A 26,360-nucleotide genomic window follows, 5' to 3' on the forward strand; every position below is an offset into this window, starting at 1 on the left:
GAGTTGTTTTAGTATGTTTTTGTTTTGGCGCATTTAAATTGGCGAAGTTGTCAGAGAGAAAAGGAACAATTGTGACGCTACAAATAATATGATTTACAAACTTCTGTTTTTAAAAGCATCTCAAACATTTTAGTCGCATCGTTATAAAATGTCATTTTTTTTATTTATTTATTTTTGTTTATATAATTTAAAAGTTAAAAATGATTGTTTTAGGTGTGTCTTACTGAGAGCGATTTGATGAAAGTTAAATGCCTAAGTTTTAAAATCATAAATTATTTTAAATTGTTAAGTAATTTAAATGTGGAGCCACTTTCTAATAAAACTCATTTTACTTTATTTTATACAACCGTTGAACAGCCGACCTAATTTTGAGTTTTACGACTACCAATATTCAACTCCGTAGCCTGGTTATTTTGAACCTAACCCAGAAAACAAGAGAACTTCTGAATCAGGCATTGGGAGAAACTAGCCTTCGTGGAGGACTTTTTGATGGAACTAACCCGCATTTGCGTTACATGAAGAGGAAAACCACGAAAATCCCCCACAGTTAGCCCGACAGTAAGGGATCCGTCAACCACTGGGGATATTTTACGTCAGCACTGTGATCTGTGCGATGGGGTGCAAAATTCATCTCAACCAGCCATTGCTAGGATTCAAACCTGGCTCACCTCATTCGGAGGCGAGCGCTCTATCTTATACGATTGCAATGAAAATATTCGGTAATAAGTAATGCAAATCTTACTTCTTTCAATTTAATTCATTAAATTATGGAACGAGTTTAAACGAAGATTCATTAAGAAGAAAAATTAAATGATACGATTACAATGAATATTGCTCAATTGCAAAGAAAATAAGTATGATACTACAATACTATAAACGAAGAATCTATTTGAAAGAATAATTATTAAAAGAATGAGATGACGTTACACGCTTACAATTAATATATAGTTTAATTGAGAGGAAAATACTTAGTAATAAGTATAATAGCAGAATATTACAAATATGGAACCAGTTTGGAAGAAGGATCATTAAAATAAAGAAATTAAACTACTACAATGAATATTATTTAATTGCAAGGAAAATACTAAATAATGACTATAATGCCACAATACTAAAAATGTGCGATCCGTTTAAAAAAAGAATTGTTAAAGAATGAAATTAAATTATACGATTACAATGAATATTACTTAATTAATTGCAAGAAAAATGAGAATAATACTACAATACTGCAAATGAAAAAGCAGTTAAAAAGATCAATTATTAAAAGAATGAATGAAGTTATTAAATTATGACTACAATGGACATTGTTTGATTGCTAAAAAAATACTCCTTAAAAAGTATAGTATCACAATACTACAAATGTGGAACAATTGGGAAAGAAGAATATTTAAAAGAATGAAATGAAGTAATAAATTCTGACTACAATGGACATTGTTTAATTTCTAAGAAAATACTCGGTAAAAAGTATAATACCACAATACTACAAATGTGGAACAATTGGGAAAGAAGAATATTTAAAAGAATGAAATGAAGTAATAAATTCTGACTACAATGGACATTGTTTAATTTCTAAGAAAATACTCGGTAAAAAGTATAATACCACAATACTACAAATGTGGAACAATTGGGAAAGGAGAATCTTTAAAAGAATTAAATTAAATTATAAAATTGCAATGAATGTTTTATTTAATGGCAATAAAAGTACCGATTACGTAATACTATGCCAAGCTCAATGTTTGAAAAAAATAGGGAAATACGTAACCAAAATAAAAATAAAAAAACACTAGAAAAGAAACTATGTCTGACACCAAACGAAAAAAGAGAGAATAATGGAAGAGGAAAGAAAATTACAGAAACAAATGAGAAGAAATGAAATTCGAACAGTATAAGCTAGAATACCCTGTAATACATAACTAAAGAGCGAGTTTTATCTTCTCCTAGATATCAAATTTCAGAAATCGGCAAACATATTTCACTGTCACGTAAAATACCCTTATATGTCACTGCAATTAAACAAAACATTCATTGCAATTCTATTATTTAATTTCCGTCTTAGGCCCTGACTAATACTCTGGCCAATAAAAATGATTTATTAGATAAACAATCGCACACAGAAAAGCGAAGTATAAGTATATTAGAAAAAGATACAATGCATGTTCAAATCTCCCAACAGAGTCAGCATTAATAACGAAATTATTTTCATTTCTTTTGTTCCCTCTTATATTTCAAATTGTCTTATTTAAAAAAAAATGTAATAACAATAGTAAGACAATTGGAGCTGAGGATTCGTAACAACATAGGTTCGAAATAACTAAGTTTCATTATTAAAACAAGCTTGCCTTCGAGCCGAGAATTTTATTCGTACTGATTGCAGAAAAATAAAATAAAAAGAGCTTAAATACAAGGCTATTAGATCTGTCTTAGTTTCTTCGAGGAGCTGATAGATAGATAGATAAAGCTCTTTGAAAGGGAGCCAACAACAAAGAGATAAAAAAAAAAATTCAGAAACACTGAAACAAGCAGTTCAGCAGTATAAACTGTACCTACAGTCATAATAAAGCTCTTTTATAAGAAATAGAAAGCGTATCAGGCATAAAACAGGGAATCTGTTGTAGTTTTTTTTTTTTTCAAAAATCCAAATAAAATAAAATGTAAGGATTGTTTTAAAAAAACAATTCAATAACCAATAACAATATTTTAAGAGAATATTAAAATTAATTAAACAATAGAATCAAAGGTGTCCAGTTTTATTTTAAGAATGTATACATATTATATAATTTAAAATATCATTTAACAAAATTATTTCATCAACAAAACTTTATAAAGGTAAATGTACGACTTTCTACCTGTTTAAAAGGAATTAGCTCTAAAAACATATTAACTTTACCTTGTAATTCGGTCCTGCTTTATTTTCCTTAAAGTTAACATAAAGTAAACAAAAATTAATTAAGAGTAATACTGGTGAAAGCTGTAAAAACATATTATTTTTACCTTGTAATTCAGTCCTGCTTTATTTTCTTTAAAGTTAACATAAAATAAATAAAAATTAATTAAGAGTAATACTGGTGAAAGCTCTAAAAACATATTATTTTTACCTTGTAATTCAGTCCTGCTTTAATTTATTTGAAGTTAACATAAAGTAAATAAAAATTAATTAAGAGTAATACTGGTGAAATCAATAGATCAATTCAAATAAAAAATATGTATGAACAAAATAATTAAAAAAACATAAATAAAAAAATATTTTATAAAACACAAATTACATTTTTATCAATGTTAAAATCTTGTTATCCGGAAAAATAAAAACACATTGAGAAATACTCAATATTAAAAAATGATAAATAAAAACAGAAAAAATAAAAATTCATAAATAAAGAAATGGAAAATCAGAAATGATCATGCATAAAGAGATACGGAAATAAATTTTTTCAAGCAACTCGCAGTATCCTGAAATAAAAAAGCTATTTCTAACATCCAAGTGAATAAAAAAAGCAGGTCTTTTCAATTTTGCAGAAACACTCTTTTTTAAAAATCAACTCAACATTAATATTATTAAAAAAAAGCGGATAAGATAAGACCTCTTTAATTACTCATTATTTTGATTATCACTACTTGATTTATTTTTTTGCTTGGACACAAAACTGCGTTTCTTTCTACTTGTTTAAAAGGAATTAACTCTCAAAACATATATTTAATACTCGTCGTAGGTAAATAATTTTTGATAAGAAAGCACAATAAAAAAATGTGTTAGATAGTCAAAAGTTAAATCGATTACGACAGTAAAACAAAATATAAATAAAAGCGACATAAATTAAAAACAGAGACACACAATAAACAAACTAAGTTTTGTATCAAAGTTAAAAAAATTTTTCTCACAAAAATACAAAAGGAGATAAGCAAGATTTAAATTTTAAAAAAAAGCGTAATAGTACAACTGGTTCATTCTTGGCGGAGTTTACGAGATGGTCCTACCCGTTAGCATGTTGGGAAAAACCATTTCCACCCTGCACGGCCTTTGAACCTGATTACGCGCTCCTAAATATTTTTTTTTAAAAAACGCCGATTTTTGTTGGTAGATCCGAGTAATTTTCCGATCGTTTTTTCGGCCGTTTTCCTATGATTTTTCATATTCCGATATTTTAAATATGATATTATTACGACTTTCGAGTTTTAGTTATCAATTTTTAACGCGTCCAATTCGAGAGAAGGCATTCATTTTCTCAGCCATTTTCATATTGTTTTTCAAATTCCGATATTTTTAATACAATTTCGACGTTTGAATTTCGAATTGAAGTAATCACTTATTGACGTGTAAGGTTCGTGACGATTCCATCGTAATTTCACGTTGTTAGATGATAGTTTTTCCGGCTGTTTACATTTTTTTTGCTTTTTAAACATGGATTTTCAAACTGTTAGATTTTTAATACGTTATTGCATACAAATTTCGCATTTTTTTTAAGTTATCACTATTTAACGCATTCGATTCGCGATGATTTCGCCATAAATCCATGTCGTTTATGGATTATTCGATTTTTACAGTGTATTTTTTCTTTCCAATTCTGATATTTTTAATAAGATGTCATGTCGTATTTTTAGAAATCACGTTTTCACGTACTCGATTTGCGACGATTCCATCGTAAGTCCCCATTAATTTCCGAGCTTTTTTTCGGCAGTTATTACAATTGCTTATCGCGTTTTAAACCATTTCAACATCGCTTTTAAAATACCCATATTTTAATGCGTTATTAACACGACACACATTTCCAAAATGCGTAAAATACCCTAATTTTAAAACCGGTTAATTGAATGAACGAATTCAAGTGAGGAATTATTTTTAAGTTAAAATATTTCTTTTTGAAAATAAGATTTTTTGAATAATAAAATTAAGAACTTAGCATATTATGGATATCATAAAAACCCTGATAATTTTTTTGGAGTACAATGCCCTTTTCGAGGTGGGGACCCTCTTCGGGGGGGGGGTGTTACGCCCTTTACAATTTCTAGGGCCCTGACATTTTTTAAGATCTAGAATGAACACTTAATAACAGCACAAAATAGCATTACAATTCACAAAAAATTCGTATAAGTTATAATTACAATAAAATAAAAATTATACAAATAAAATTTTTAAAAAATATACAAATAAAATAATAAAAATTTAAATATTATATAAAAATATGATGAAGAAATTGAATAAAACCATAATTAAGAAATACGGATATAAATATTTTACAAAAAAATATCATGAAAAAAAATTTCCCACAACAAAATTAATACAAAAAAAATATTTTAGTTTATTTTCTTTAAACTTTCTTTTTAAAAATAGCTTTATATTATTAGTAATACAAAGAAGAAAAATCAAAAACGTAAAAAATAACTTTGCTTGATAAAGCAAAACAAGTTTTTTTAGCGATCTATCGAAATGTCTAGTTTCTCCGCACAGATACTACTAAGAAGGTGAAAACACATTTACAAAGACGAAAAGTCTGCAGACAGCGAAAAGTAGGACATGCGATTTTCCTTCCACTTCCTAAACGGTGCAGAAATAAAATAAATTGCCGGATACAGTTATAGTTTTAGAATAATAATTTATTTAATTTTTAGTTCACGTGAAAAGGCGTTAGTAGGAAAAGTGTCGATTGTACCCAAGGCAGATTTCTAACATTTGGGAGTAAGCATTTCTGAATATGAACTTTTAGAATAATTACGCGAAATTATTTAATGGCGGGATTTAAAATAGATATTGTTAGGTTTACTTTTTTAACCCAGACGACAAAAATTAATATAACTATACTACTCTTGATTCATAAACAACTAATCAAATTTTAAAAAAACTTTAAATGTGGGTGATTCCACGCCAATGTTGCTATTTCTAGCTTTTAAACTTTAATAAAAATTATCTGTCGAATGCTGGGTGGTAGTCAGATCCCCACGAAATGATTAATCTCGAACTACAAATTTCATTGGGAAAGTAGCCAATATACTAAATGACATGTCAGATGTAATATTTAACTAAAAAATATAAAAAGTTCTTTACATTTCCTAGACGGCGTTCATTGAAATGTAAGAATTATATTTAAATTGCAGCAAAAAGTTAAAATTTTATGAAAGTAATGATTCTAAATTCACATCATACATAATACGAGTACATCATTCGTAAAAAAAAACTTTTACATTATTTTATAAGTAACGCGCAAAAAAAGTCATAAATAACGCAATAAAGACAAAAAAAGATAAAATAAATAAAAGATTAACAAAGAAAAAATAATAATTCGTTTTATTTACTGCACATAAGGTAAGCTGCAAGTACATAGAACCCACAATATAAGTTAAAAATACGAAGAAGGCATGGAAAATATGTAAACATTTTTTTAAAAAGAAAAATTATTAATAAATAAAATATTTTTAAAAATTATTTAAATATTTATACATAAAAAAAATTAAAAATAAAATTAGAACATAAAAAGCCGGAAAACAAAATAAGGAAAAGCTATAATCTTCTCACGCGATTATATCAATACAATAATGTGACTATTTTATATATATAAATTTAAATATTGGTCAAAAATACTTTATTTATTGATAATTTTTCTTCTCTTTAAAATAAATAAATATGTATATATATATAATTATAAAAAAAGTAATTTCTAATTTTTCTTTGTCTATTGCGACAGTATCTTATAAACCAATTTTATTTTTAAAAAAAATTCTTTTATTAATTACAAATACATATGTTTGATTTCTAAGATCACAAACAAAATGTAACTATGCTTGAGTTAATGAAAACGCAATGCTTGTGTAAATATGCGAGTAACTATGCTTGAATTAACAGAGACTTACTTCAAATTGCTCATGTTTTCGTAAGATATATTACTATTGTAGTATTTTTTTTAAAAAAAATCACCTTTTACAAACCCTATAAAAAAATTCTCGCAAAAGTTTAGATTAAGCAGTTAAGTTTCTATCGTCAAACATTAAGGAATAAATCATCTATTTCTAATATTTCAAATAATGGCTTCATTTTTAATTTTGTATACTAAGCAGTAGATGTTATGAACACTTAAAAATGCAATTTGAATTCCTTTCTCAAAACCCAAATCAGTAATGGCGGGCCGTTCTTTGAGGTTCGTGATAAGATTTCGATTCGAAAACAGTGAATTCTGTGCAGCGAAACTAAGAGATATTTTAATATAACCTTATTTCTAATTACGAAACTGCAATAAATCACACCAAGAGACTCGAATGTCAGGGTAAAAGTTGCAGAGGTGAGTTAGTACTTGACCCAATTATTAAGTTTGGTATTTATAGTATTTTCTGTTTTCTAATTGTGATGTGAAGAACTAAATGTAGGTAGTCTTTGTTTAAAAGTTTACCTCATGATTTACGACTAGAAGTTGAAGATAATGCAATTGCTAGCATTACAAGCATACTTACCGATCACAATTTAATCAATCTCAATTTATTATTACAAGTAAAGGTTCTAAGTGGCACTTTTGTAAATTTGAGTAAATTTGCTTTAAAGTTTATACACAATCCAGTTATATTAATACCGGTCAAAATTCAGAATAATCACCTTACGCAGAGCGGACAGCTGCGAGAAAAAAGATTCAGTGCAGAGCCAATCTAACTCCAGCGTCGTGGAAGAATGCAAAAAGTCACTAAATCTACTAGTGAAGGAAGAGGATACGGATGAATGTACCTTTCATCCTTAGGTGATTGATTATAAAACTCTGAATTTATTACAAAGTCAACCCCCCCCCTCCGCAAAAAAAAGATATATATAAAAAAAAATACTTTTAACCCAAAAATAATTCTGATGAAAAGAGTAAAAATAGGATAGAAACAACACTTAAATTGCTAACTTGAATAAAACTTTCCAAGCATGAAAAGAACCGCGACAGGATTTCAAGAAAAAGTTAAAAGCAGTTTACACGAGCTCTGTCACATTCACTCAATAACTTACTCAACCTTAACTTTCCATTGAGCAAAAAAAAACTATTTCTCCAAAAAAGGAAAACTTAATAACATACCCGCAATGACATTCAACCAATATTTTTTCGCGTTACGTACACACATTAACCGCGATTAAATAGTCACACAAAAATAAATGCGGGAAATTACGCCTCATAGTGCCAAAAAAAAACCCAACAACAATGGGAAATTGGAAAAGGATTTAAGCGAAAGTGGAAGAAATTAGAAATGTTATTTTCTGGGAGAAATGAAAGGGTGGGGAAGGCCAATGAAATCGAGCAAGACGAAACAACCCAGCTGGGCACCCCCAAGTAGTACACGAGAAACGCATTAAAACTAGTGCCCGTAACATCCTATCCACCCACGAACTTTCACTACTTTTAGTAGTTTTGGTAAGTAAATATCTCATGAAAGAAGAATAGTACTCGAGAAAATGGGGATTGGATAGTAATAGAGGGGTATGAAGCGGTAACAATTTCCATCAAAAAGACGCAAACTGCTGGGGAACTTTCCAACTTCCAAGAACAAATCGATAGATATGAAGAGCCATCAAGCAAGATAAAAAAAAATGAGCAATGTATTTTTTCTTAAGAGGTACCTTCCCAGCCCGACCGAGTTCAAATGTCAAAGGGGTGGGAAAATTCTGCATATGCTTTTAATCCCTTTTTTTTTTTTTTTTTTTTCACAAATAAACTGATGGTGGAGATTTACTCCGTATCTTACGATGTATATAAAATACAAAACCGCCACCCGAACACAATTCGAGATATAAAGCGTGTGGTATTTTAGATTGTCAATTAATTTTTTGGCACAATATAATGTCAATACAATTCGGGAAATAGCAGTTTTTGACAGGTAGTTAAAGAGTATACAGAAGCCTGTTTTTACTCTTTTGATAAGTATAATTGTTTTTATACATATAACGTTAAAGAAATTTTTTAGCGCTATCCAAATCTGTTTTCATCACTTTAAATTAGATTTCCAAAAAATCCAAAAACCGAGAGACTAGTAATTTTAATTACTTATCACCACAAATCGCATCATTTTATTGCTTTAAAGCTTTGAGGAAAATTTCTAAGAAGCTCTAAAAGTTATTAAGCGATATTTCTCCTAATCTAATAAAGCGATGCCTTTATTAAAAGGTATTGTGCTGTGTAATATATATATATATATATAAAAGTCAAAAATATAGAGAAAACATGGAAAATAATAAAGATTAATGAAAAGAAAAGAAGAAAAATAAAACAAAAGTAAAATATTTTAAAAAATAATTTTTTATAAAATAGTTATAAAAAAATTATTAAAAATAATTATTGAAAAAATTAATAATAATAATAACAATATATCATCAAAAGTAAAAGTTTGTTAAGTACGAAAAATATCGAGAAAACACAAATATTTTACGAAAAATCCAAGATGGCGAGATTAAGAGCCTCTTAAGATTTAAAAACTATGTTGATCTTTTAATATGATGGCGGTGAAAAATAAAAATTACAATAAATGTGTGGATTTAAACAATTACTGTTACATATAAAACAACAAGACATTTAAAAGGATCTTTGCGTTATCCTTTAACAGGGGTAGAAATGAAAAAAAATTTAGTCATTGGTCCAGTAACTAAAAGATATTAAGAGTCTATACGCATTTTCAATAGTCCGTTTACGTCTTTTCTATTAAGAATGAGTTAATGAAGAGAATTTAAATTTTTTTTAAAAATGCAATACAGAAAATATAGCATAATTAAGATGAAATAAGCTATTTTGTAACACAATTACAAACCAAAATATAAAATTAAAAAAAATCAAAAAAAAAAAAAAAACTAAAACCCCATACCATCTTCTCACATCGATTGCTAGTAAGGGGGACCACTGATAATTATTTAACAGTGGTCCGAGCAAAATTTTAATGGTCTAAAACCAAGATAATTTCGGGCCCGTTTCAAAATATAAAGCCTTTCTGCAGACATATTATTCCGGGCTCGATTGAACTAGGAGACTCGTATATGCTCACCCTAACTCAAGAGTGAAAAAAAAGTGTTAAAAATATGTTTAATAAATATAAATTTTAAATATAATTATTTTCTATTATTTTGACTTAAATTAATAAATTATAATGAAAAAAAGTGTTTAAAATATGTTCAATTCAGCGTCAAAGGGTGAAAGATTATTTTGTTTCAATTCGTGTTTAAAGTTTTAAAAAAAAAAAAAAAGAGGGAAAAAAAATACACGAAAAATAACAGAAACAGCCATTTACGATAAGAGATTTTACGTTTACTTTTTTATTTATTCTCCGAGAATAAATAAAAACGAAATTTTTCAGACGCAAATTAAAAGAGCAATTGCAGAAAAATAAGTACAAACAATCGTTAAACGAGAACTCAGAAAAACAAAATTCAATCTACTAAAACTTTCAATTTCAATTTTAACCGATAATTCAACAGCAACGCCCATTATTATTTATTCATGCGATGATTTTAAATTAAGAAAATAAACACAACCTCTGACTAATATCTCTACCTTTTTAATCACAATCCATTTCTCAAAGCGGAGGAAAAGCAATCGCCGTGGAAACAACTTTCTTTAAAAGAATAGATCGCTCTTTTCTATTAAGCGTAACAATAGGGGGGAAAACACTTGATAAAATAGCTTCCCTAGAATCATCAGACACATTCTTTGAATAAAGAACCATTAAAAGTACTAAATTGAAAGAAGTTTTTTTTAAAAAAAGACTAAAGTCGGCAAGGAACAAAGACTCAATGACTTAGTCCAAAGTCTATCTGCATATTCGAAGCAATTGAGATGAATTTTAATCAGTTAATATTTTCAGGAATAGTAAGTTATAAAACTGTAGAACAATGGTTCTCAAATGATGTTCTGCGGAACACCAGGGTAAGAGTGAAAGGGCCTCCACGAGTTAATACTTTTATAACCAGTGAGGAGTTTTAAAACCTCTTATTATGTTTAGATTCAACCTATACTTCATAATTTATTTATTCCTTCGGTTGCGTTTATGAAATAATCTATATTATATAAAACGGTAATACGTACGTATGTATCAATAAAACCGATGATATTTCTTTTTTCGCGCTGGCAACAGTTTTCATTTTTAATTGATTGGATTCAGCGCGGAAGAGCACGTAGTGAGCATCATATGTCTATCTATCTCCGATTGTCACCGAGAAGAAAACGGTTGGTTGGTTATGAGAGTACTGAAATAGTTCCTTTTCATTGGCAGAAATGAGAAGTGTTATGCTATTTTATTTTGAATTATTTTGAATTGAGCGCTTTACTATTCCACGTTTTGTTATATTATCTTTACATCCGGCGTTCAGTGGCAGACTACTATTTCATATTGTTTTACAACACATGGCTTTAGCCCTTTTGTGGGAAAGACTTTAAAACAAAACTTACAACAGTTACTTTTCTCAACAACTGATATTTAAAAATAGTGTGATTAAGAAAAATATTAATATTAAAACTGTTTGCAATTTCAAATTAATATTGAAATGTACAGGTTTAGAATTTTCTACAGTGAAAAGTTTTCGGAACTTCAGTGTTCAAAAAAGTATACAAAAGCTAGACGTTAAGAACGCATCCAATGAGCGAGTAAAGCGAGCATCGGATTGCGAAGCAATCCGAAATGAACTGCGAAAGCAGTTCCGGGGGTTGGCGAGCACCAGCGAGCAGGGGGCGAAGCCTCCTAGTTTCATGTAAAATGCCAACGAAATCTAAATGCCCTTTTATAAAAGAAAAGAAAATATTTATAATAACAATAGATTCAACTATTTATAAATAGAATAGAAGCATTTATAGTATTTCCTATCAAGCTTTTCAAAACGAAATAATATAATTTTTTAACAAAGAAATATGTTTCCGTAATAACCATTATCAACAGCAGTTTTCATCTCGATGTAAAGCATAATTCAGTTTATTTTATTCATTTATGTATATACACTAAAAACAAATTCATAACTAGATATAGAACAAGGACAGTAGATTTTACTGTCAAACATAAAACCTAATTTAAGAATATTAATGATAGAACTATGAAAAATCTTTCTTTTTTCTAATTAAATACTTCAAAAATAATTTTTATAGGTCATAATGTTACCATAATAAACTTTTTTTATGAAGTCGGGGTTCCGCCGAAAGAAAGTTAATTATTTAAGGTTCCGTAGCCGAAAAAAATTGGGAACTGCTACTGAAGAAGTAGTATTATTTTCATGGAAATGCTTACGAAAAGAATTGTTCTAAAATATTACTAAACGTGGTTAATTCATTTAGCCTATTTTAATATAAGGCTGTTTTTCGAATGCGTCACATGAATAATGCGTTTCTTGCGAATGTTATGCTATTTTCCATAACTGCTGAGAGCTTGAATCATGACTGTTCATTCATTGAAATTAAGCCTATTAGTCACAACGCCCTCTATGCTAATTCGGTAAAATGCACAAAATGTCAATATGAAGAAAAGTCAGTTTTAAAAAATGAAAAACATTTTTGAGATTATGTTTTATTATTTAAAAAGTTGCTTCAACGTTGCATTATCTGAGCTCATAAAAATTTTACAACAGGGAGAATTTATTCATCTATTTTGAAAGTTTCCATCTAAGTAAAAAAATCACGCCAAATTGGTGATTTTTAAAAGAAATTAACAACTTTTTAAATATTTAAGTTATTTGACCACCTGTCTTTGTGTTACGCCTCCATGTAAATATATAATGAAAGAATTGAGATCATTGAGAAAGAATCTTTGTATAAGAATTTAGAATGTGTCACTTAAGAGAATTGATACTTGGCGGGCTTGGCTTACTTGAAATAGAATGGAAAGAACAGTTGCCAACGTAAACAAATGCCACGTTTCAGCAACCAATCAGGATCGATATATATATATATATATATATATATATATATATATATATATATATATATATATATATATATATATATATATATATATATATAACCGTCGTTGAACAGCTGACCCAATTTTGGGTTTATGACTACTAATGTTCAACTTCGTAGCCTTGTAATTTTGAACCCAAACCAGAAAACGAGGGAACTCCTGGATCAAGTATAGGGAGAAATTTGAATACGAGGAGGACTTTTTGATGAAACTAACCAGCAATTGCGTGACATTGAGAGGAAGATCACGAGAACCTCCCACGGTTAGCCTAACGGCAAGGGGGCTCTAGCCCATAATCCATCTACCACTGAGGATATTTCACGTCAGCACTGTGGTCGGTGCAAGCCGAATGCGGAATTTGTATTGACCATCCATTGCTGCGATTCGAACTCGAGTCTGCTCACTGGAAGGCGAACGCTCTATCCCCTGAGCCATCACAGCTCACACAACGTCACTTGCTGGTATCCCATTGATATATTAACTAAATTCAAAGCACTCCAAAGAGAAGACTTTTTTTATTGGTTTTCTTATAAAAATGTAAATCGATTCTGTGTTCGAGATATGCAATTTGTTCGAATGATTCACCCATTAATTCAATTTTAAATAATTTTTAACAAATGCAACATGTCATCTGACTTTTTAATCACCATCCATTTCAAAACTGTAACGCATACGCGGTCATGCGATACGAAACTACTTTCCTCAAAGAAAATTATTCAGTCTTTTCCATCAGCCTAAACAATCCTCATGATAATCAAGACATATTGTTTAAATGAACAATCATTAAAAGTACTAAATTGGAAAATGTATTCTAATTACAAAAGCCAGCTACCGAAATTAGACACTCATTTAGAAATCATCCAGGTAAGTACTTTCGAAATGAATTCTACTTAGTTCAGTATTTTTATTAACTATCCGAAAAGTTTGAGTTGACAAATTATCGATGCATATTTAACTCTAATGGCTTCGTGGATATTTGTTTCAAATAAAAGCTTGTCAATGAAAATCAAATACTAAGGCATTGATTTACTAATTTAAAGAATCATTGAGCTCTGAAAAAAGCAGTAAAAGGGACATCGTTGAGAACTGGCGTTTAAATATTACTCGTTTTATGAATTTTTCCAGCATAAAAAATTAAAATATTTTTGTTGTTTTATCTGTTTACGCACTTTTGATAAACAAAACAAACAGAGCAGCGATGGCTCAGGGGATAGAGCGTTCGCCTTTCAATGAGGTGACCCGGGTTCGAATCCCAGTCGATACGAATTCCGAATCTGGCTTACATCGACCACAGTGCTGATGTGAAGTATCCTCAGTGGTAGACGGATCATGGGTAAAAGTCAGGCTAACCGTGGGAGGTTTTCGTGGGTTTGTTTTCCGTGTAATGCAAATGCGGGTTAGTTCCCTCCAAAAGTCTTCCTCGAACGCAAACTTTCTCCCAATACTTGATCCAGGTAAGCCTTGTCTTCTGGATTGGGTTTAAAATTACAAGGATACGGAAGTGAACATTAGTAGCCGTAAAGCCAAAAATTGGGGCGGATGTTCAACGAATGAAGAAAAATCAGCGAGACTTTTTGCGTCAGATAACGGTTTCTAATAAAACTATTTGAGAATAATTGTGTGCAATTTCCTGTTTCTTTTCTCTCCTCATAAAAGAAATTAGGTACTCGGTACAACTCGAGAAGTGAATTGATTATGCCGAGCCATGTGATTTAAATCGGATTTAATTGGATACCTGTACGACGTCATGAGTGTATCTCGAACCCGATTGTTTTCTGAATCGAGTAACTCCACGATTTACAAAAGACGTCACTTGCGGATATCCGATTGGGAAAATATAGTTCCAATTACTTAGTTCGGATTGCAAACAATATTTTAAGTCTCATATTACTTTACTCATTGCGTTATACATTTTAAACTATTTTAAAAAAATCGGGGGGGGGGGGGGAAAGAGTTATACGGAGAGCTGTTTTTCAAGTAAGGATCGTTTTGTTGTGTACACTAATAGGTGCGTCGCTACGAGTGCTTGCGTCGTGTTCTGGCATTCCTTGGGAACAACAGCGCTCAGATACAGCTGTGTAGGAAACCTGTGAGGTCAGTTCTATGTCTTTAAAATATTCAAGGACGCGTATGAGGTATGGTCAGTGATGAATTTTTAGTCGGCAAAAAAACCAATCTGCTGTATACATTCACCAGCAGATTTGTGAAGTTTGCTATGCTTCCTACTGGCATGCTGACAGAAGATTTTACTATAATGACTCTCTCCACAACTCAGTCCCGAGTTATATTGGACAATTTAGGCTGGGAAGTTTTGGACCACCCCTCAATACAGCCCAGACCTTGCGCTAAGTGATTGTCATCTTTTCCGATGTTCCAAAGATCATTTTGGCGGCAACCAGTACAACGATGAGGAACGGTAGTGGCCTCTTGGTTATGGGAGCAGGCGGCAAGTTACTATGAAGAGGGTATTCTAAATCTAGTTTTAAGGTATGATAGGTGTTTAAGCAAACTTGGCAATTATTTTGAAAAAAAGAGAAACGTATGTAGAATCAAAAAAATAGATTTATTTCATGATAATTTTCTATCGTTTGGTTTTTATTTTCAAACAGCCCTTATTAAAAAAAAAAAAAAACAGCCCACGTATATACACATTTTTATATCACTTCAAACTAAATAGTACAGACAAAATTAGTCGAAACGTGTAGTTTTGAATTTTCATTAGAAGCAAGTTAATTACGGTTTTTATTTTTCCTTTCCGCAGGCGGGTATGAAGTGCCTTAAATTTTAAAACAGTTAGACTAACGATCAAACTAATACAAAAAATAAAGTTTCACTCAGCATGCGTCTTGTTTCACAATTAAAATAGATTTAGAATTTTAAGAAGAAGAATTTAATTGTAAATACATTTTTGAAAAAAAAAGCACAGAAGGAGAAAAAAAAACCCTGAAACCCTCTTTAGTCGTTGAAACAAAGGGCAAGTGTGATAGAAAAATAGTTTAATAAAAAAAAACACTCCCAAAAGAAAATCAGAGAAAAACATAAAAATACAAACCAAGACTAGATAGAGAGAGAAAATATAAAAAGACATATTCATAAAAAAAAAATGCGAACACAAAAAGCTTAATTACTTTAAAAGAAAAACAGTGGATAATAAAATTATTTCGAATAAAGAAGCAACATCTAGAAAGAAAGAAAAAAAAATAACTCAAGAGTAATAAAAATATAAAGCAAAAAAAATGCTATTACAAAAATGACTTCTGCTTTTAAGAGCTTTTCCCAGAATAAAAAAAAATTAGATAATTAAATTATTACAATTTATGACAAAGGATTGGTCAAAATCTGGCATTAATTAAGAGAAAAATAAAGATCGAATTAGAGGACAGAAAAATAAAGATACTGGTTAACAAAGTTCTTAAAAAAAACTGGGGAGCATGACTTTTTGTAAATTTAGACCAGCAACAAAAGATTAAAAAAGTAAATTTATAAAAATCATAAATACTCTTTCGGAAAAATCACAAATATATATTGAGCCGTGATGGCTCAAGGGATTGAGCAATTGATTCCAATGAGGCGAGCCGGGTTCGAATCCCAGCGAGGGCTGGTCAATACGAATTCCGCATCCGGCCTGCACCGCCCACAGTGCTGACGTAAAAATATCTTCAGTGGTATGCGGATCATGGGTTTGAGTCCCCTTGCCGTCAGGCTAACGGAGGGAAGTTTCCGTGGCTTTCCTCTCCATGTAACGCAAATGCGGGTTAGTTCCATCAAAAAATCCTCCACGAAGGCAAATTCTTCCCAATACTTGATCCAGGAGTTCCCTTGTCTTCTGGTTTGGGTTCAAAATTACAAGGCTACAGAGTTTAACATTAGTAGTCGTAAACCCAAAAAATTGGGTGGGCTGTTCAACGAAGTTATAAAAAAAATATATATTATCTATTAACACCAAAACTTTTATGGTGAAATGTGAAATGACCGAATTAAAATATTTCTCTAAATCAAGAGTCCTCACACTTTTTAAATAACAAAAAACCTTAAAGGCTGACCTTCCAATTTATTTGAAAAAATAAAACCAGCACTTTTTTGGGGGGTGGGGGGTTGATTTGAGGGTAGACATACCTGTTTAAGAGGCTATGACACATCCATTAGTAATTGAGAACTCAGAGTTGCTTTAAAAAATTGAAATAATTGATATAATATTAAATTTTAAAAAGTTACGTAATTATAACAATTGGCTCAATGCCCCTTTAAATTAATTAAAAATGATGAGCCTATTTAAAACTAATTGCAATCGGCGATTTCATGATTTTGTCGCATTTAATAAAAACGTGGAAGCATCAATCTGAAAAGTTGAAAAATTATTACTACTTTTGAAGAAGATATTATTTCATAATGTAAACTCTTAGAAATCGTGCCAAACCTTGACATTATTCAAATTTGTAACAACCTTAATAAATCACCAAGTTGAACCATACTATCATGCAAATTAAAATATCTTAGGATATTATGGTCCAACTTAAATTATGGCATTTTCTCATTTTGCTTTGTACCGCGAAACCACTTGTGCCTGCATTGCTTTAGTGGTTAACTTATGGAGTGTTATTGTCGTATCATGTAATTCCTACACATATCATGTTATTTATATATTTTTTAAATTAATTTAATCATTTTAGCACGGTTTTGAAACTTTAGTTAACAAAAAGCTCATTTATAATTTTTCTTAATTAATTATAGAATGAATTGAAATATTTATGCAGAACGTTATTAGCATAGAAAATATCTCACATAAAATTTAGTTTTAATCAATTATGAAAGTTTACAAATAGCATTTAATAACAACCCTAGAACAGCGGTACCCAAATTGTGTTCTGCGGTGCCCCGGGGTTCCGCATAAGAGTTAAAGGGGTTCAGTGCGTTAGTACTTTTTACAACCAAAGATGAGTACTTTTATAACCCCTAGTTAATTAGTTCTATTTATAATTTCTGTTTATATTTAGATAAACTTATACTTCATGGCGCTAGTGTAGCCACTGGTAGGGCCTCCTAAGCCGGACACGTCAGTGTGGTGACACCAGACTAAGGGTAACAGCCTGGTCTTTCCAGGTTAGGGGTTGAGCATAAGATCAATAACCCTATCTTTTAAAAAACTACTTGTTACAGAAACTGAAATCATGCAGATCCATCTCTCTGAAGTAAGTAAACCAAAATATACTCACAATTTCACAACTTATATAATCCTACGCCTTTATGAAATAATTTCAAGTTGCCTTTATGAAATAATTTCAAGTAAAATGCCAATGATATAGAAATGGCGTTTTTCAAATCAAAATAAAATAATTAGATTCTTTTACAGTGATCTCCCTAAGCGTTTTTAAAAGGGTGGTCACCCCTGTCTGCCCTTAGATCCCTATAAATGCGCCCTCGTTGTCGCCCTTAGATCCCTATAAATGCGCCCTCGTTGCCCTTTTTGTAACAATAAGACACAATCCCTTAAAAACACTGTCTTTTTATTCATATTCCATTTAAAAGAAATAATTGATTGTTTAAATAATAATTACATACTGGTAAAATTATATGTGTTTAGAGGTTTAATTCTGTTAATTTTGATTACTATTGCAAATATTTACTTTGTTAGGATTACTCTCAACTGGTTAAATTTTTTTAAGTTTCTCTTTTTTCGGGGAGGAGTTTTTTTAATTAATTTTTTAAGTAATATTAAATTTTAAAATTTTTTTCTTTAAATATATATACCTTTTTTAAAATACTATATAATATTTTCTTAAATGTTTAAATGTAATTTAATTAATAAAAAATTTTAATTTTCTCTTAAATTTCGGTTTAAATATTTATTAAATGTGTTAATAATTCAATGTTTATAATCTCATAGTTTTTGATTTAAGCTATAGAAAAAATCTTTCACATTGTTTATCATTTAATCATTTTCTTTTAGTTTACTTTTTGAAAAAATAGATTGTCTTTTAGTAGGCCGTTAATTATTTTTTATAAACTACTACTTTATAAACTTTTTATTTTTCATAAACTATTACTTTTTGAAATATACTGAATTTACTTTCGAAATTATATAATATAAGAGAGGGTAATTTAAAAATTGTTGAGGATCAAATTTAGTTGATACCATTTTGATTAATTTTTACGGTGATAAGTGAGTACCCCTTCAAAACTCAATACCCTTCAATATATAGCCTTTCAAAACTCAAAGTGTCCTTTTCTACGAGGAACCACCCTGCCCATTTTTTTTTTATTCCTAGGGAGAACTCAGTCTTTAATGAAGAAAAATGTTGTTGTAATCATTTTCAACTTTTATAACAGGGTTTCAATGAATGAAGAAGAATGAAGAAGATTTAATTTTGAAGTATATCATAACTCGGCTTATTTTAAACATTTCCCATTTATACCAAAAACAAATTCATAACTAGATTAAATGAAGCACAAGGGTTACAAATTTAACTGTAGGGCATAGCTTAAGATTATTACTGATAAAATGATGAAAAATCTTCATCATCCTAATTAAATATTTTAATGTTTTTCTTCTATAAGTTTATAACTTTCACAATTACCTTAATAAACTTTACTTATAAAGTCGGGGAAAGGGCCGCCGAAAGAAGGTTGATTATTTACGTTTCCATAGTAAGAAAAAAACAATTGGGAACCTAGACAAATGACTTTTTTTAGCAGTCAACATGTAAGACAGGTGGTTAATTAAAAGAACTTTCACACCCTTCTAATGAGTAGGATGAATTCGGTTCTTGATAAAGGTTAGCATAGCTGGTCAACTTGGCGGGTTTCACAGCATTATCATAACAGCCAAACACAAAAAAGAATAAATCCAGGAGATTTTCGAAGGCAATATAAATTCATAGTTAAATCATATATTTCAGTTAACTAATGCTTAATATAGTTTAGAAAATAGTTTAGAAACAGGTTAATAATAAATAAAAAAATAGTTTAGAAACAAGGAATTTTCCTTATTTTTTATAGTCGTAAAAATACAAAAAATATAATATTGGTTAATAACGACGTATAATATACGAAGTAAAATTGACTGCAATACTTTATCCATGATTGGTATTAAATAGACTATAATATACTATTTATACTATGCTTTTTGAATTTTTGTGTTCATAATTTTGAATAATAATAGATATTTAACTCATTTTTGATTTATAGTTTTAGAATTTTCCTTATTTAATTTAAAAACAGGGAATTCCAAAAAAAACTGAGTATTCTGGAAAATTAAAAAAAAAGCTTCTAATTTATTACAACAAATAAACTTATTATTTGACAATTATATTTATTTAAATACTCAAAACAAAAAAGCAATTAAGTGGATTAAAAATATATTTTAGACATGTATTTTAGCAGAAACTTTCTCAGTTTTTCTGGAATTTTTGAAAATACAGTCGAACCTAGATATGGTTCAAGTACAGATTTTATTAGTCAAAATACCGATATGATTCAAATAATGATATTATGATTCATTGCCGATATTATGGTTCAATATACCGATATTATGGTTCAAGATATCGATAATATGATTCAATATACCGATATTATGGTTCAAAACAACGATATTATGATTCAATACCGATATTATGATTCAATACCGATATTATGGTTCAAGACAACGATATTATGATTCAATATACCGATATGATTCAAAATACCAATATTATGGTTCAAGAGTATCGATATTTAAGTTGATTGCTGTACAATTTTTTTCTGCATCTGTATATGAAGAAGGGATACAAAAATACAAAAAGGCAATAACAAAATATCTACAGACGATCCTTCATAGAAGCAAATAAACAAACATACTTACATCACAAAAACATCTCATTGGCACAAAAAAGTTAGTATCCGATTTTTAGTCACTTAAAATCAATCTTGGCAATAGCACAAACACAACACATAAATCCACAAAATGTATTCACTATTGCAGCAAGAAGCATCTTCTAAACAAAAAGGATTATATTCTAAGCAATATTATTCTACAAAACAGCTAGGATTTATTTATTCGCGGATGTTACCGTCTAAGGCACGAGATGTGAATTTGCCTTGGTAATTTATAATTTTTCATTTTATCAGGCACTAGTAAGCAGATCGTTAAAAATATAGAATATGTCGTCGCCAATTTATCGTTTGTTAATCGCCAATTTCAGGAACTAGTTATCGTACATAAATATTTAGATATGGTTTTATCTTTCATTTAATTTAGAGGCATATAAATTAAGGCACTCTTTGCCTTTTTCCAAATTTGAAAGACATCCGTAAAAAATTTAGCAAGAATCTGTTGGTGGGGAAAAGGCAAATGGTCTAAGGATTGAAATTTTATAACAATTTAGAATTTTGTATTTAGTTTTAAAAAAGACATAATTAACTTTAAAAACTATATTTTTATAAGGTAGTGCGCTTTAAAGTTATTTTAAAATGCTGACAAAAATAATAAAGGTTAAGATTAACATTTTTTTATAAAATTGTATTCAACTGCAACAAAATTGCAGAATACTTTTATTTTTTAGGTCTGCATATTCTAAGTACAGCAGGCATTTGTGAAAAGACAAATAGAGAAATTGAATTTTGAAACAAAAACTATCGTAAAGAAAACATTCTAAAATCAGCAAAACTAACTGTAAGTCAAAAAAAAAAAGTGAAAAATCACAAGCACTAATATATTTATAACAATAAAAAAAAATTAATTTCCTTTTATTTTTAAACCTATGGAAGACGCGTAAGCTCGGGACACTAGTCGCATGAAATCTTTTGCGCACTTTGGAATTTTTCCTTGCAAATTCAATCAAACATTTTAATTTGAATGCCGTCTTTAATAGGTGAAAATGCCGTGAAATGCATGAAACCGAGCGAGATTTTTGGGGCGCCGCTTCTAAACTTGGAAGACATTGGGAATTATAAAAAAAAAAAAATTCAGTCAGGCCAGCGGAGAGAAGTTTTTACGGAGAACTAGTCGGCCGCCCGTATGCAGCTGCCACAGATTTGCGACTGAGCGACTTCTTGTGATCAAAGAACCGCCCTTGTCATCAAATGAAAAAGGCGAAAGCGGTCTTTTAGCGCCATCTAACGATCAACAAACGAAAACACTTGCAGCCTTAAAAGAATTCTTGGTAAGGGAAAGCAAACTGTATTGAATTATTTAAGCTATTAGGCTAAGTGTGAAGGAGGAAAAAACTTCATATAAATGTATTTTAATTGATAATTTGGGACTTCATTTTCACAAAAAATTAAAAATCTAAAACTCGTTCAAATTTCGTCACTTAAATAGTTTAAAATGGAATAAAAATTGGCATACCAATTCGAAGAAAAATAAATTCTTATTAAAAATACTTATTAAAAAATATATAATTATTAAAATTAACTTTAAATAATTGAATTTTATTATTTTGCGATAAAAATTTTCGATTCGCCGAGAAAGCTCTTGAGATGTGGTAAAATCCACAAAAAGTAGAGTTTCACCATGAAGATTGGCATTTATTACGCGAAAATCCAATCATTAGAAACAAGGTTACTCAAGGTAATTATTATTTTTTAGTCAGCTGTACTTATCTGATACAAAATATTCAAATAATTAAAAATTCAACATTAAAAAGTATCTTGCTTTGTTCATTTGTTTTTTACTTACTTAGATAAAATCAGAAAATCATAATGAAGCATAAGTAAATGCGAAAATTTATCTTTGAAATAAAATCAATATAGTTAATATATGTGGTCCAAAATATTAGAATATTTCATTACGAACACTAAAATTCATTTATAAATGGAGGGAGAGAAAAAGTTGCTTAATATTTCGCAGCGTCGCCCTTTGCTTTGATCACTGCAATGTTACATAGAATAAGCAAGATATTTTTGTTAACATTAACCGAAATTATCACTGCAATCTTACATAGAATTAGCAAAATATTTTTGTTAACATTAACCGAAATTATCACTGCAATCTTACATAGAATTAGCAAAATATTTTTGTTAATATTAACCGAAATAAATCACTGCAATCTTACATAGAATAAGGAAGATATTTTTGTTAACATTAACTGAAATGAACTGGAAGCAATTTTTCCCAATATCAAGAAAAAAAGTGGAAGTTTTTTTTCCTTAATTTATTTGCTCGCATTAAAAAATTATTTCAATAAAAAAATGACAGAATACTTTTTTCCTCTTGAAATCTTACATAATTTGGAATTTTAATAGTTTCCTAAATGACCAGCCACATTCTCAAAATATTCAGGAGAGCATTTTTCATGAAAAGCACGATTCTCATGTAGGCAATAAACTGTTTTTGGGTATAGAAATTCTAGGAAATCGTAAAGTGCCTATGTGGTAACAATACTGTGAAACAATTTGATGTAAAAACGTCATCTTTTGAGAAAAGATATTTTCCCCATCTCTTTTAACAAACTAAATGTTCTTGAAACCTAAAGGGTTGAAAAAAGCTTGAACTACAGAGTACTAAGCTAGTACACGGGTCTTTCTAGGTTTTTCTGAAAGGTACCTATTTTGTGAAAATTTTGACATAATTTGCGAAAAATTAAAAATTATATTAAAAAGTCAACACAAAACATGGTAAAAATATAGATTTATCGTTTCTTAAGGGATACAAAAATAAAGTTTTTAAGAAAAAGTATTTTGTGAAACTACCGTTTTTCCTAAAGTTGAATTTGTGAAACTAGCGTTTTACCTAAAATTAAATTTGTGAAGGTACCGCTAAACGGCAGTAAATTCGGTAGGGGAGACCCCTGTAATAGTACTACTAACTATGGATAAAAAATAAAATAGTAATAAATACAAAATGAAAAATACATATTCCTTTCACAGCACATTAAAAAGCACAACTAATACATTTCTTTAATCACGCGATAAAACAAAAATGGGGACACTATTTTTTGTAACCATATTCATATGCAAAAATCGCGACTAAAACCTTCATACCCCATTTAATATCGACTTACGGTATATTATAGAGCCAATAAACACGCGCCTTCCGCCGAAACTAGGGGGAAGACTAATTTTATGACGTCAGATTAATTGTAGCCGGGGATACGTTGAAAGCCTTAGGTATTAAAATAAATGTTCCCGACAAGGCGAAATGTTCCTATTAAAAAGGGGTGTGCAGCAGCGTTTACACTAGCGTCGGACTGATTAGCAGCAGCTGACGGAAAATATTATTTTAAAGTCATTTTGCTACATGTGAGGGATTCCACTCTAGACATTAAATGTGAAGGTAGGGCTAGAAATTGAAATTGCTACAAAGAGGGTGATACAGTTAATTTGTGCTAATTTATTAGCAAAATTACTTCCCCCATACTGTAGAGAAAAATATTCGTTTTTAAATTATGGTAATGATTGATGGAGTAAAAATAAATAATTTTTCGCTGCAAAACAAAATTAAAGCGTCAAGTAACGGGGAGTCGTAAAAGTTAATAATAATTAAGGTCTCTGAAAATATATTTTTTTTCAGCCTTCATATTTCATCGTCCCCTACTTAAAAACGTGTTATTTTGTTTAAATGAGTAAAAAATGTGAAGTAATCACAATTGAAGATTTAAAACTTTAAAAGGTAATTTTTAAAAAATTATGTAGATTTCTTACAGTCTGTTATCAGTAAAAGCTGAAAGGGTGTATGTTAAAAATCTGAGCTTTTATTTACAAGATTTTCAACTCTCAGAAGTATTTGTGTTATGTGCCATGCACCGTGTTAATTTAGCTAAAGGGTTGGTAAAAATAATGCTCTTTTAAATAATAAATAATCGGGATTTTTTTAAACTCAATTCTGGCAACCATGGCGGCTCAGAGAATAGAGCGATCGCCTCCCTATGAGGTGAACCAGGTTCGAATCCGCAGCGAAGACTGGTTGATATGAAAATTGCACCCGACTCACACCTATCACAGTGTTGACGTAAAATATTCTAGTGGTAGACGGATAATGTGTTTGAGTCCCCCTGCAATCAGGTGAGGCAAGAACAGTGTGAGGTTTTCCTCTCCATGTAACGCAAATGCGGATTAATTCCTCCACGAAAGCTAGTTTCGCTTAAAGCTTTATCCAAGAGTTCATTTGTCTTCTGGGTTAGGTTCAAAATTACAAGGCTATTGAGGTGAACATTAATACTTACAAACTCAGAATTGAGTCATTCAGCTGTTCAACGCCGGTTACTGAAAAAAAAAAAAAAAACTCAAACCCGATTTTTTTCCTTTCCATTTACCAATTAATGCTCTAGTATATTCGGGTCTGTCCAGACATTTCGTGAAAGATCCGCTTTTGTAAAATTGTGAAAAAATTACTCGTAATTTATGAATATAATATAAACGTTAAGTCTCATTCTTTCAACCAGGGTCCTGTTTTTGTGAATTTGTGCAAATAGGGTCCGTTATTGCAAAAAAACTTCTTCGGGGAGTCTATAAATTGTAAAGACATACAAGATTATGCTCAACACTATAAAATTATAATTTAAAAAATTAAATTTTAAAAAATAAACAGCAATTGTTGCTACTAAATTACAGATGCAACATACAAATATTTGGTATTTAGCCTATACTGCTGAAAGCAGAATATTCATTTCGGAAGAAGCTTCTGCGGAAGACAAAATTTAGTTCGTTTACATCTGTCTTTCTCCCCCCCCCCCTTCCTGGGAAGGGTTTATTCGATTAACAAAACAATAATGAAGATAAACAGATTTGTGAAGAGTCCAATTAAAAGATAAACTATTTTGTGAAGTGTCCGTTAACGGACCCAAATTTCTTATAAACAGACCCCTGATATTGTAAGCATTAATACTTAAAAATAATAATGCTTTAAATGATACTTAAAATTATAATTTAACTGAGCAAGAACATTTCACGGCATTGGAGAAATTCGAGAGTAGTTAAAACTATTTACGCAACAGGCAACAAACAGGTCCCTTAAGCGAACTTAAACTATTACGTTTTGCTCCCACTGGTCAAATTAAGGACTAAGTTCAATACTTGGAGACTCTTATCAAGCAAATGAGCAATAATAAAGAGATAAACATGCTCCTCTCCAAGATAAAAATTTTTGAATTTATTACAGACGCTTAGGGATTTTTTTTTAATGAAAAGTTTTGGTTTATCAAAGGAATTTCTTCGTGAATTATGTCCTTTAAATTTAGTTGATAAACATAATCAAGATACGGAAGTTTGAAATTTTGATAATTAAGAGATAAATTATACGCCTCTCGAGCAAGCTAAATTCCAAAAAGGTTTTTAAGTACTCTAAGTATTAACAAGAAAGAAAAATCTGTCTTTTTTAAATACTCGAATCAATAAATAAATTTTTGTTTTTGTTAGCCTTGAAGATAAACTTAATTCTACACACCAAGATTGAGATTATTTTTGTTTTTTTTCCCTTCACTATTTTAAAGAAATTAAAAATAAAAATATATCTTGTGAATAAAAAATTATGTTAAATTGCGAAAATGCTTTTATTGAAGTTAGCAAATTGC

The 26,360-nt window shown here is 29.9% G+C and overlaps 1 protein-coding gene across 8 annotated transcripts in view; it reads right to left on the reverse strand.

The window, feature by feature from the left end:
* Positions 1-26,360, reverse strand: part of LOC107455513 (uncharacterized) — a 198,406-nt gene that overhangs the window by 135,611 nt on the left and 36,435 nt on the right. For 4 of the 8 annotated variants that reach the window (XM_071183113.2, XM_087168319.1, XM_087168318.1 and 1 more), the window contains exon 1: positions 20,714-21,895. The exons of the other annotated variants lie outside the window; for them this stretch is intronic. The gene's annotated coding sequence lies outside the window, so the exon portion shown is untranslated. Of the gene's footprint in view, positions 1-20,713; positions 21,896-26,360 lie in introns of those variants that run through there. 8 annotated transcript variants of the gene reach the window in all.

Source organism: Parasteatoda tepidariorum, chromosome 7 (assembly GCF_982258835.1).
Source record: "Parasteatoda tepidariorum strain Cologne lab strain chromosome 7, Ptep-v5.0, whole genome shotgun sequence".
Taxonomy (NCBI): Eukaryota; Metazoa; Arthropoda; class Arachnida; order Araneae; family Theridiidae; genus Parasteatoda; species Parasteatoda tepidariorum.